The sequence below is a fragment of the Anomaloglossus baeobatrachus genome, chromosome 5 (assembly GCF_048569485.1).
Source record: "Anomaloglossus baeobatrachus isolate aAnoBae1 chromosome 5, aAnoBae1.hap1, whole genome shotgun sequence".
Taxonomy (NCBI): domain Eukaryota; kingdom Metazoa; phylum Chordata; class Amphibia; order Anura; family Aromobatidae; genus Anomaloglossus; species Anomaloglossus baeobatrachus.
The window spans coordinates 446,336,946-446,351,374 of record NC_134357.1 but is presented as its reverse complement, the minus strand read 5'-3'; the positions used below and the strand labels follow the sequence as shown (position 1 = coordinate 446,351,374).

The following is a 14,429-nucleotide window of genomic DNA, read 5'->3' as shown; positions in this document are numbered from 1 at the left end:
TTTAAATTGTATGTCCAAATATTGACAGAAAAGGGAAAGCCGTCGAGGAATGGGGGCCCCGGAAAACTAAGGGTGTACTCCATTGACAGGTAGAGAAACAGCCTAGGGATCAAGAACAGAGTATACCCATATACCCCTATAACCGTTTGGGGTTATCCCTACCATTCTGTAAGGTCATTTAAGGGGTCCCTTTTCCCCCTACCCCCTGTGGGATAATTTTGAGAAAATATATTTGAAAAAATAATATGTGTCAACCACTATATGGTGTGAATATATGTATTTTATAGTTTTTTTGTTGAGTCTGTGTTTTTAAATAGATATTTCAATATAGTGTGATTTTAGTAATCGGTATAATCTGTGTTGCTTTTACCCCGAACATATCGTTTGGCATTGTCCTCAAAAAGTTCGATTTTGGTTTCATCTGACCAGAGCACCTTCTTCCACATGTTTGGTGTGTCTCCCAGGTGGCTTGTGGAAAACTGTAAACAACACTTTTTTTATGGATATTTTTAATAAATGGCTTTCTTCTTGCCACTCTTCCATAAAGGCCAGATTTGTGCAGTGTACGACTGATTGTTGTCCTATGGACAGACTCTCCCACCTCAGCTGTAGATCTCTGCAGTTCATTCAGAGTGATCCTGGGCCTCTTGGCTGCATCTCTGATCAGTCTTCTCCTTGTTTGAGATAAAAGTTTTGAGGGACGGCCGGGTCTTGGTAGATTTGCAGTGGTATGATACTCATTCCATTTCAATATGATCGCTTGCATAGTGCTCCTTGGGATGTTTAAAGTTTTGGAAATCATTTTGTAACCAAATCCAGCTTTAAACTTCTCCACAACAGTACCACGGACCTGCCTGTTGTGTTCCTTGGTCTTCATGATGCTCTCTGCGCTTTAAACCGAACACTGAGACTATCACAGAGCAGGTGCATTTATATGGAGACTTGATTACATACAGGTGGATTATATTTATCATCATCAGTCATTTAGGACAACATTGGATTCAGAGATCCTCAATGAATTTCTGGAGTGAGTTTGCTGCACTGAAAGTAAAGGGGATGAATAATATTGCACTCCCCACTTTTAGGTTTTTTTATTTTTACAAAAGGTTTAAAATAAGCAAAAACATTTTGTTCAACTTAACAATTGTGTCCCACTTGTTGTTGATTCTTCACCATTAATTTCAATTTTTCGATCTTTATGTTTGAAGCCTGAAATGTGGGTAAAGGTTGACAAATTCAAGGGGGCCCAATACTTTCGCAAGGCACTGTAAAACTGAAACAGAAGGCTTTTTCGAAATACCTTCTGTTGTCAATTCTGCCTGTAAGCGGCGCTATCCCTGTCAGATCAGTTCCCATCATGTGACTCCTGGCTGCAGTGACCTCTGATGTCCGGTGATATCACATCATTTTTGGAATTGGAAGGTGACCCGACATCACCAAGGCGGGACCCAGTCTCTGGCAGTGAGTGGGCTGTGGGCGGAGCTTCATTGCACGTCACAGCCCATCATCTCACGCGTTCTCTCCTTCACCACAGAGCGCCATAAGCAAGAGTGATGCTGGACTGTGATGTGCGGTGAAACTCTGAAGCATTGCTCTGATCAGCAGAAGCGATCAGAGAGTGTAGTTGACGCACCCCAGGGCTTTAGGGTACTCAGTCCTGGGCAGCATATTTACTGGGACAGTTCACTGGGTGGCCGTTGCCCGGTTCCGTGACCCTGGGGGTTACTTAAAAGGGGTTATGTACATTGGAATGATAATAAAGTTTTTGTCGTGACACCACTTGCGGGTTGCCACTATATAGATGGAGCCGTCGCTGCACAGTCTCTCACTACTGGGGCTGATGTTATTGGCAGCCTGGATGTTGTGGCCCTCTGCAAGTAGGGCTAGGCCCCAGGGGATAGATGATGGTGGTTGTAGTTGCCGGAGCGCGGGACGGCGTCTCCGGTAAATAATTGAAACTAGGAAAGAGCTCCGGTTCAGGTCTTTTACTCACTGGTTAGGAGATTGCCCGAGAGCGTAATGGTTCAGTGCTGGTAAGTCTTTAGTTATCCGGTGCAAGTTCCAGGTGGTTACCGGTGTCAGTGTTAATGTCCTGTTTGCCCTCGCTGTCCAGCGATCAGCAGAAGAAACCTGGGCTGAGCTCCAGCTCACAGGCCCCAGGCTCCACAACGGAAAGACAAGCTGTGTGTTGTCCCACCAGCACTGGTGCTCTCCTGCACCCAGTCTGGTTTCATGGGACGTCCCTCCAGAAAGTTCACTATGTGTCTTGGCTACCTTCTCTTATACCCCATGCGGCACCCGCCCCTCAGTGATTGTCCTGGTGACTGGTAAGTCCCATACTACCGGATGGCTAACTCTCCCAGTCCACCCCAGTCTATCCCCCCCCCTTGTGGGGAAGGCACCTAACTGCATGTGAAATGTCTCTGGTGTGAGCACCGGCAAACCACCTGTCACTTACCCCAGATAGATACTGCTCCTTAACCCAGTTGCAGTACCCTGTGGCTACCAGAGCCTCAGGGGCACCACATAGTCATAAAGAAGTAAAATCAATAAAAAAAGCAAAACAAAATGAAAAACAAAACCCATGAAATAATTGTAAAAAAACCTAGAAGTTCAAATCACTCCCCTTTTGCCCCATTGAAAATAAAACACCTCCCAAAATATATAATTTGTATTGCCGCGTTCAGACATCCCCGATCTATCAAAATATAAAATCAATTAATCTGATTTGTAAAGGGTGTAGAAAAAAAATCAAAATGGCAGAATTACGTTTTTTGGTTGCTGCAACATTGTATTAAAATGCAATAACAGGCGATCAAAAGATCATAATTACCCAAACATGGTATAATTAAAAACATCATCTCAAGACGCAATAAGGCTACATGCGCACACTACATGCATGTAGCCAAAGCACAAATTTTTTTTTTTGCACATTTCTGAATTTTTTTTCACCACTTAGATAAAAGTAAAACTATTCATGTGAATCTACTTGTACCGACCTTAAGGCTACATGCGCACGCTGCTTTTTTTGCTGCTTTTTTGGCTGCAGTTTTGTCAGCAGAACTTTCTGACATTTGACTTCCCAGCAAAGTCTATGAGAAGTCAGATTTGCTATGCGCACATTGCAGTTTATTTGTCAGCGGTTTCTTTGTCAAGAGTTTGTGACAAAAAAAAATGAAGCATGTTCATTCTTCCTGCGTTTTTGTCAACATTTGTCACCCATTGAAATCAATGAGGGCATCAAAAACGCAGGAAAAATGCATGCTATCAAAAGTGGTACCAAAAACGCAGGTGATTTGTCAGGAAGTGAGGTAACAGGCAAGTGGAAACCCCATTGTTCCATGCTAAATAGTGTAGGAGCAGTACTTTGGAGTGCAGCAGAAGACATGACCTGGTATCAACGTATGCAGATTAATGTAAGGAAGCTGATTGAATTGGTAAGTATATTTCCAAAATTTCCACTGATAGTCCCGTCCTCCACGTGTTCCCCGAAGTACCACTGTCCCCAGCGTGCACGCACAGGGGAGATGATGTGGAGGACGGGACTATCAGCGGCGGCGGCAGCGAGAGGGGAAAAAATCAATGTTTTCAGCTGCCAATGTCCATCCCCCTCTCGCTGCCGCTGATAGTCCCGTCCTCCATGTGTTCCTCGAAGTACCGCTGTCCCCAGGATGCACGCACAGGGGAGATGATGGACCCCTCTCGCTGCCGCCGCCGCTGATAGTCCCGTCCTCCACGTGTTCCCCGAAGTACCGCTGTCCAAAGCGTGCACACACAGAGGAGATGATGTGGAGGACGTGACTATCAGCGGCGGCAGCAGCGAGAGGGGAAAATCAATGTTTTCAGCTGCCAGAGCCACCAAATGAGGTGAGCCGCGCGTTCAGAGGAGCTGTCACTGAGGTTATTCGCAGCCACCGCTGAATCCAGTGGTGGCCGCGGGTAACCTCAGTGACATCATCAGCTGATCGCGCGGCTGTCTTCATTTGCTGCGTGGAGCTGACAGGAGCGGCGGTGTCTGCTGCTGCTCCGGTCACCTCCATGCAGCAGAGCTGGAAGCGACGCTGGACCATCCTGGATTACGCCGGACATAGAGGGCTTTGTCGGGCTTATTAAATGGGAGAACGAGGGAATTTGTTGTGTTTATTTACTGTAGCTTACAGATTAACCATGGAAGGTATCTCGGGGAGACGCCTGACATGATTAATCTAGGACTTATTGGCAGCTATGGCCTGCCAATAACTCCTTATTACCCCGATTTGCCAACGCACCAGGGCAAATCGGGAAGAGCCGGGTACTGTCCCAGAACAGCCGCATCTAATGGATGCGGCCATTCTGGGCGGCTGCTGACTGATATTGTTAGGCTGGGGGGCTCCCCATAACGTTGAGCTCCCCATCCTGAGAATACCATCCTTCAGCCGTATGGCTTTATCTGGCTGGCATTGAAATTGGGGGGGACCGCACTCCGTTTTTTTAAATTATTTATTTATTTCTATGCGCCATAGTGACACGCCCACCGGCTGCTGTGATTGGGTGCAGTGAGACACCTGTCACTCGGGGGGGGGCGTGTCTCACTGCAACCAATCATAGGCGGTGGGCGGGGGAAGCAGGGAAAATGTGATGGAATAATGAGCAGCCGGCATTTTCAAAAGAGGAGAAGCCGGCAGAGCAGTGTGACAACCGTGCAGCGCCGCACCCGTGATTGTGCAGTATAAAGGAGGGAGGGAGGGAGAGACTGACCGACAGAGAGAGAGACCGACCGACAGAGAGACTATTTACACACAGTCTGGGCATGCCCAAAAATGAAACCGGCGCCTGCTTCCGGCATATGATCCGGCGTCCATAGGCTATCATTATAAACCACCCCACCAGATCCGTATTTTTGCCGGGTACAAAATCGTTCCCCTCAACGTTCCATCCGGCCGCCGGACAAACAAATTTTACCGGATCAAGACAAGCATTATGGGCTTGTTTGAACTGAAAAATACATGAAACAATTGTTGACAAAACTGCAGCCAAAAACGCACCAAAAAAGCAGCAAAAACGCACCAAAAAAGCACCTACATTTTTTGTGACATTTCCAGGCTCTCTCTGACAAGGTGCAGTTTTGGCTGCAGTTTTGGCTGCAGTTTGTGAACACGAAAAAGAAGCAGCATGCGCATGTAGCCTAAGGAATCATACTGCCAGGTTAGTTTTACGATTTAGTGAAGATGATAGATAAAAATTCAAAAACACATTGTGGAATAGCACTTTTTTTTTTCAATTTCACCTGACTTGGAATTTTTCCCTCGCCAGTACAATATTTGGCAGAGTGAATGCTTTTGCTCAAAAATACAACTCCTCAAACAAAACAACAAGAACTCATATGGCTATTTTGACAGAGAAAAAAAAAGTTATGGCTCTGGGAGGAAAAAAAACAAAATTGCCTGGTGGTGAAGGAGTTAATGTTGATAAATGTAGAATAATGCACCACAGCCACAGTAATTATATTGTTGCATATATAAAAATGGAAATATACTAGGTAATACAGAACAGGAGAAGGACTTTGGTATTTTGGTTACGCTAAGTAACAGTACAAAATGTCGGACAATAACTGCAAAAACAGATTAGGTTTTAGAGTATATAAAACGGGTGGGGAACCGCGATGACCTGTTATGCGGCCCCCAGGCAGATTCCTGGGAGTGGCAGTGCTGGGGCCGCTGCTGTGGCCTTGTAGGCCACTGGCCCTTTAAGTCACCACATGCGCTGCTTTTGTGAACCAATTTGTTCTCCCGCTGGCCAGTGTCGGCGTGCTTAGGACTACTTTGTGGGCGGGTTTAGCGCTCTTCGCTTCCGTCACACAGTAGATTCATTCACAGCTTTCAGCAGTGTGTGCCTGCCCCTCTGCCCTTCGGTGCGGCGTGCCCGCCCCTCTACTCTCCGGAGCGGCGTGCCCGCCCCTCTGCCCTCCGGAGCGGAGTGTCTAGCGCCTGCCCTTCTGCGCTCTGTGCACTGTCCAGTGCTTTGTGACAGTCCAGTTCTGTGTACCACCGCCCCCTAACCAGAGTTGTGTATAATCCTCAGTGCTGTGTCCCCCCCAGCCATGCCGTGTATCACCCCAGGTTTGTGTCACCCCGGTGATGTCAGGGCCCTGCAAGTGCTGTGTGCAACCTCCCCAGTGCTCTGTGCAGCCCCCCTCGTGCTGTGCAGCCCTCCAGTGTCGTATTCCCTCCCAATGCTGTGTATCACCCCCTGTATTGTGTTCCCCCAGTGATGTTCTTGCCCCCTAGTTATGTCTGTGCTCTGCAAGTGCTGTCCATGTCCCCAGTCCCCCCAGTGACGTCTGCTCCCCCTGGTGATGTCTGTGGACCTCCCAGTGATGTCTGTGCCCCCCATTGATGTATGTGTCCCCCAGTGATGTCTGTGTGCCTTAGTGATGTCTGTGCCCCCCAGTGATGTCTGTACCCCCAGCCCCTCTTGTGATGTGTGCCCCCAGACCCTCTTGTGATGTGTGTGCCCCCAGACCCTCTTGTGATGTGTGTGCCCCCAGCCCCTTTTTGATGTGTGTGCCCCCAGCCCCTTTTTGATGTGTGTGCCCCCAGCCCCTTTTTGATGTGTGTGCCCCCCCAGCCCCTCTTGTGATGTGTACGCCCCAGCTCCTCTTGTGATGTTTATGCCCCAGCCCCTCTTGTGATGTGTATGTCCCAGCCCCTCTTGTGATGTGTATGCCCCAGCCCCTCTTGTGATGTGTATGCCCCAGCCCCTCTTGTGATGTGTATGCCCCCCAGCCCCTCTTGTGATGTGTACGCCCCCCAGCCCCTTTTGTGTTGTGTTTGCCTTCAGCATCTCCTGTGATATGTATGCCCCAGCGTATCCTGTGACTTATACATCACATTGGAGATGCTGGGGGCATATACATCACAGGAGACACTGGAAACATACACAACACAGGAGAGTCTTGGGGCATTTACATCACAGGAGGGGCTGCGGGCATTTACATCACAGAAGGGGCTGGGGGCATATATATGTCCTTAGCCCCTCATGTGATGTATGTGTCCCCCATGTCTCCTGTGATCTATATACATCAGTCCCAGCATCTCTTATGTGATGTATATGCCCCCAGCCCCTCCAGTGATGTATGTGCCACCACTGTCTCCTGTGATGTATATACAGCGTCTGCTATATGTGATGTATATGATTTACCAATCTTATTATCACAAAGAGTTCACTGCGCTCCAGACCGAGACAAACCTGGAAAAGCAGTTGTGAGAAGAAACATGATTAGTATCATCACACATCACAGCCACACCAAAGAAAAGCAGCTGCGGCCACCACAGTAGGGGAGGGTTAATTGTTTCACCAAATATAGCAGGATCATTTTTTCTCAAAGTATTGTTACACAGCTATAAATCACTTGTAAGGCTAGTTTCACACTTGCGTTGAACGGTATCCGTTGCATTGCGTTGTGTGACGGATGCAACGGATGTGTTGCATATAGTGGCACAACGGATGCAACGGATTCTGCAAAACAACGGAATCCGTTTTGATTTTTTTTTTACAGTTTTACCGGCGGCAGACTATTGTGAACGATCAGCTGATCGCTCCCAGTAGCCGGCCGCCGGGTGATCAGCTGATTGCTCCCTGCAGCCAGCCGCCGGGTGATCAGCTGATCGCTCCCTGCAGCCGGTCGCCGGGTGATCAGCTGATCGCTCCCTGCAGCCGGCCGCTGGGTGATCAGCTGATCGCTCCCAGTAGCCGGCTGCCGGGTGATCAGCTGATTGCTCCCAGTAGCCGGCCGCCGGGTGATCAGCTGATTGCTCCCTACAGCCGGCCGCCGGGTGATCAGCTGATCGCTCCCTGCAGCCGGCCGCCGGGTGATCAGCTGAGCGCTCCCTGCAGCCGGCCGCTGGGTGATCAGCTGATCGCTCCCTGCAGCCGGTCGCCGGGTGATCAGCTGATCGCTCCCAGTAGCCGGCCGCCGGGTGATCAGCTGATTGCTCCCTGCAGCCGGCTGCCGGGTGATCAGCTGATCGCTCCCTGCAGCCGGCTGCCGGGTGATCAGCTGATCGCTCCCTGCAGCCGGCCGCCGGGTGATCAGCTGAGCGCTGTCACTTGCCGGCGCCCGGGCATGCCGGCGGGTGCTCAGCTGAGCGCTGTCACTTGCTGGTGCCCGGGCATGCCGGCGGCGCGGGTGCTCAGCTGAACGTTCGGCCACCGCGAGCCAAAATAAAGTTTGTGATTTTAAAAAAAAAAGAGCATGCGCAGTGAAATCCAGAGGATTCCGCTGCTCAAAACAACGTTACATGCTGCGTTCCTCCCCAACGTTACATGCTGCGTTCCTCCCGCTGGGCGTAAGCAACGGAGCGTCACCCAGCGGAAGCAACGCAGGTCCTTTTGGTACAATCCGTCATCCATACAAGTCTATGGGAAACAGCGGAATCCGTTAATGGATTCCGCTGTTTTCCAAAAGGGCGGATTGTAACGGAAGGAAAACAACGCAAGTGTGAAAGTACCCTAAGACAACATCTAGAATATGGGATCCAGTTTTGGTCTCCACATTTTAAAAAGGATATTAAGAAGTTGGACTCTGTTGAAAGGTGATAACTAGGTTATTACTTTGGATAGAAGGCCTCTCCTATGACGAGAGGTTAAAAAAAATGGACTTGTTTGATTTTAGAAAAAAAGAAGCCTCAAAGGAGATCTTTTATCTTTATAAGTACATGTGGTCACTACAACGGCCTAGCACATAATTTATTCCTTCCAAGAACCCTACAAACAGACATTCATTACGTGTGGAATAAAAATGATTTTGGCCGCTAAATGGGAAATAGTTCTTTATAATTAGCGCAGTCAGACTGTGGAATACCCGACTACTACTTTTTTTTTTACAATAAATGACAATATGGATTATGAATAATCTAATAATAGTATATACTTTTGGAGAAAGGTTAACTTAAAGGGAAGGTGTCGTCCAAAAACAAATAAGTTTCACTAACTTAAAAAATGTAAAGTATAAATGTTTTGTTTAAATATTATTTGTTTTTAATTGAGTAAAATCTAAAAAAAAATTAAAAAGTTTGATATTTTCCACTCTTAAACACTAGGGGGAGCAGCTGCTGAAATCCGACTGTAGAACTACTGTAGAACCAGCTCACATTACAACTGAAGTAAAAGTGGGCAGAATCTGCTCTCCTGTGTGTGATGTCACAGCTTCCCCTCCCAATCTGGGTGTTTCCAAAAGAATAACAGAGAATGAAGTTCAGGATCACAGTGCGGAGCCATTTTGTTGGTGACCACAAATGTCTAAAGTGTCACCAAGGACAGCTGCCTAGTGCTCCCCACATAGTGCTCTGCACACCCCGGTCCAGCAATGCTGTGCCGCATGCACACCCAACCGCAATGTTCTGCCACACGCACGCCTGCAATGCTCTGCCACACGCACGCACACAATGCTCTGCTGCACGCCCATAATGCTCTGCCACACCCACGAAGACACACACAATGCTCTGTCACCCACGCCTGCATGTGCACACACACAATGCTGTGCCACACGCACGCCCGCAATGCTCTGCCACATGCACGCACATACACAATGCTCTGCCACACGCACGCCCGCAATGCTCTGCCACACGTACGCACACGCACAATGCCCTGCCACACACACCCGCAATGCTCTGCCACACACACGCCCGCAATTCTCTGCCAGACGCACACACACACAATGCTCTGCCACACGCACGCCTGCAATCCTCTGCCACATGCAAGCCTGCAATGCTCTGCCACACGTGCACAGACACACAATGCTCTGCCACATGCACGCCAGCCTGCAATGCTCTGCCAAATGCACGCACAGACGCTCGCCTACAATGCTCTGCATGCACGAACGCCCGCACGCAATGTTCTGCATGCATGCAGTGTTCTGCATGCATGCCCGCACACAATTCTCTGCATGCACGCACGCAATGGTCTGCATTCACACACGCCCACATGCAATACTCTGCATGCATGGACGCCTGCACTCAATGCTATGTAAGCACGCAATGCTCTGCATGCACGCACACCTGCATGCAATGCTCTGCATTAATGCATGCCCATATGCAATGCTCTGCACACCTGCACGCAATGCTCTGCATGCATGCAAGCCCACATGCACGCATGTACACAAAGCTCTGCAGGCACGCAAGCAATGCTCTGCATGCACGCAAGCAATGCTCTGCATCCATGCACACCCGCATTCAATGCTCTGCATGCACACACGCAATGCTCTGCATTCATGCACGCCCACACACAATGCTCTGCATGCACGCACGCAATGGTCTGCATCCACGCACGCCCGCATGCAGTACTCTGCATGCATGGACGCCTGCATGCAATGCTATGTAAGCACGCAATGCTCTGCATGCACGCACACCTGCATGCAATGCTCTGCATGCATGCACGCCCGCATGCAATGCTCTGAATGCATGCATGCCTGCACGCAAAGCTCTGCATGCACGCAATGCTCTGCTCAGATTGTTTTTTTTTCTCAACCCATGTAGCTCTGAAATCTGTTTTATGGCGGACTATCTCTGCATTGACGGTAATAGAAAATGAGTGGGACTCAGCACCAATATGGATGAATAAAAATCTTCATGCTTTATTTGAGAAGTTTAAAAATAAAGAAAAAGGTCACAAATCATCCAAAATCGCCATGCGACTTGACGCGTTTCGGACACAAAGGGGGGAATTTAAAAACAGTCCTTAATCATAAGCTTATGCATAGGCTTATGATTAAGGACTGTTTTTAAATTCCCCCCTTTGTGTCCGAAACGCGTCAAGCCGCACGGCAAGTCGCATGGCGATTTTGGATGATTTGTGACCTTTTTCTTTATTTTTAAACTTCTCAAATAAAGCATGACGATTTTTATTCATCCATATTGGTGCTGAGTCCCACTCATTTTCTATTACCGTTTACTCTGAAGCCGGACCTGCCTGTCCGCAGGACTACGTGCATCAACCGCAGACTGGAGGACCTTACATGGGTGAGCTGAATACTTTTTTTCTCTACTTATCTCTGCATTGAGCCTCCTAACAGATCACATCTATGTAGAAAAGCTTAGTGTGTTATACCACAGGTTGGTACTATACTGGAATTTGTATCAAATCAATTCAGGTATATCAGAGGCAGGGCTGGCTCCAGGTTTTTATGGGACCTGGGCAAAAGAGTCTCAGTGGGCCCCATCCACACATAGACATGCATAGATACATACACATATAGGCATACGTACACATATAAATTCACAAAAACACATATAAATAGACCTAAATCTAGACACAGTCATATACACTGACATACATAGATACAAATCGTACATGCACACACAGACACATTAGAGATATTTCTAATATTGGGAAGCTGGCAACAGCCTCATTCACCTCCCCCACTTGTCTTCATCCAGCTCCTCTTGGGCATGTGTCTGTGCCACGCTGATTGGTGGCCATCACTAACAGACATGGCCGCACATAGAGCACACTGACACTGCTGTATATACATCACAATAGAGGCTGGGGACATACACATTACTAGGGGGTATACATATTACTGAGGAAAGGGGTATATAGCAATGGGGGGCATACAGCTCTAGAGGGGGGCAGTAGCTCTGGGGTGGGGGGACAAACAGCTCTGAGGTGGGGTGTGACATGCAGCTCTGGGGGTATACAGCACTGGGGTGGGGGGACATACAGCTCTGAGGGGGTATACAGCACCGTGGTGGAGGGGACATACAACTCTGGGGGTATAGTAGTATGCAGCACCCATATTTCTCCATACAGTGTTAGGAAGCCCCCATAGTCCTCCATATAGTATTATGCAGCCCCCATGTAGCATTATGCAGCCCCCATATGGCACTATGCAGCCCCCATATGGCACTATGCAACCCCATATGGCGTAGTATACAGCCCCTATATAGCACAATGCAGACCCATATAGCATTAGGCACCCTCATGTACTGTGTTTTTCCAGAAATAAGCCCTCCCCCAAAAATAAGCCCTAGCAGGGATTTTCAGCATTTTCGGAGCAAGGCTTAAATATAAGCCCTTCCCCCGAAAATAAGCCCTAGTCGTGGATCAATAATGAAGTGTCCGTGCAGATAAAAAAGGTTACAGATACTGCAGGACACTTCATTATAGACAGCGGCACCCGGCAATTACACTCACCTGACGCTGAGCGGCAGGACCTGCAGTGATCGCACCCCCGCACACATCAGCTCTCTCACACACACAAACACACACAATCAGATCTGACACACACACGAGATCTCACACACAAACATCGAATCACACACACAATCAGATCGCACACATAATCAGATCGCACACACAAACATCGGATCACACGCAAACATCAAATCACACAAACATCGGATCGCACACACATCAGATCACATACATACCACATACAGCGACACCGATCTCTTCACGCTGGCAGAATCCTGAGAGGCTGTACGGTGGAGCGCAACGAACAGGATCTGCGGCGGGACATGAAACTTGTTCTTATCATTTCCTGCGGCCGTAAGCGCTGGATGTGATGTGATGTGTGCGATCGGCTGTGTGTGTGCGATCAGCTGTGTGTCTGTGATCTGCTGTGCGTGTCTGGGATGGGCTGTGTTTTTCTGCGATCGGCTGTGTGTGTCTTCGTTCGGCTGTGTGTATCTGTGATCGGCTGTGTGTGCCTGTGATCGGCTGTGTGTCTGTGATCTGCTGTGCGTGTCTGCAATCTGCTGTGTGTGTTTGGGATCGGCTGTGTGTGATCAGCTGTGTTTTTCTGCAATTGTCTGTGTGTGTTTGCGTTCGGCTGTGTGTATCTGTGATCAGCTGTGTGTCTGTGATCGGTTGTGTCTGCCTGCGATCTGCTGTGTGTGATCTGCTGTGTGTGTGATCGGCTGTGTGTGCCTGCGATCGGCTGTGTGTGCCTGCGATCGGCTGTGTGTGCCTGCTTTCGGCTGTGTGTGCCTGCGATCGGCTGTGTGTGCCTGCGATCGGCTGTGTGTGCCTGCGATCGGCTGTGTGTGCCTGCGATCGGCTGTGTGTGCCTGCGATCGGCTGTGTGTGTCTGCGATCTGCTGTGTGTGTCAGTATGTCAGCTAGCAGCTGGGTAGGACGGCATGCAGCACCGACCGGAGATCACAGGGAGGACCTGGGAGCCACGCAGACGTCCGGGTCTGGTGAGTATGAGTCTCCTGGGAAGTGGGGGATCTGCTTTTTTGGGGGGGGGGTAAACTTACCCCCAACCGTGTGTCTCCAAAAATAAGATTTTCTCCAAAAATAAGCCCTAGTGCTTTTTTTGGGGGGCAAAAAAACTATAAGACAGTGTCTTATTTTTGGAAAAACACGGTAGTATACAGTCCGCATATTGCACAATGCAGACCCAGATAGCATTAGGCACCTTCATGTAGTATACAGCCCTTATATAGCACAGTGCAGACCCAGATAGCATTAGTCACCTTCATTTAGTATACAGCCCCCATATCATTTAATGCACCCACATGGTCATCTGGCCACAGTGATTGAATATTTACTCACTTCTCCTCCTTCCCCCGCTGCTCCGGTCTCCTTGGCGCGTCCACTGCTGTCGCTCTGAACTCATTGCAGGTGCGCAGTGTTGACGTCATCGCGCTCTGCTGCTGAGCTGTCAGAGTGCTGACACACAACGGGAGAATAATACTATATTAATACTATTGAGCATTTTTATATTGTTCTTTTCCAATATCCAGTCTCTGCTTCATTGTACCCTGGTTCCAATCCTTCTCATTCAGTTGCCATTTAGTAACTACACTGTGTGCAGAATTATTAGGAAAATTTGTATTGTGATCACATGATACTTTTTATACATGTTGTCCTACTCCAAGCTGTATAGGCTTGAGAGCCAACTATAAATTAAGTAAATCAGCTGATATGCATCTCTGTAATAAGGAGGGGTGTGGTGTAATGACATCAACACCCTATATAAAGTGTGCTTAATTATTAGGCAACTTCCTTTCCTTTGGCAAAATGGGTCAGAAGAGAGATTTGACGGGCTCTGAAAAGTCCAAAATAGTGAGATGTCTTGCAGAGGGATGCAGCAGTCTTGAAATTGCCAAACTTTTGAAGCGTGATCACTGAACAATCAAGCGTTTCATGGCAAATAGCTAACAGGGTCGCAAGAAGCGTGTTGGGCAAAAAAAATGGCAAAATAACAGCCCATGAATTGAGGAAAATCAAGCATCAAGATGCCATTTCCCACCAGTTTGGCCATATTTCAGAGCTGCGACATTACTGGAGTATCAAAAAGCACAAGGTGTGCCATACTCAGGGACATGGCCAAGGTAAGGAAGGCTGAAAAACGACCACCTTTGAACAAGAAACATAAGATCTGACTGGGCCAAGAAATACCTTCAGACTGATTTTTCAAAGGTTTTATGGACTGATGAAATGAG

General features: G+C 48.4%; 1 protein-coding gene across 1 annotated transcript in view; it reads right to left on the bottom strand.

The window, feature by feature from the left end:
- Positions 1–14,429, bottom strand: part of LKAAEAR1 (LKAAEAR motif containing 1) — a 159,148-nt gene that overhangs the window by 89,139 nt on the left and 55,580 nt on the right. The gene's annotated exons all lie outside the window — the stretch shown is intronic.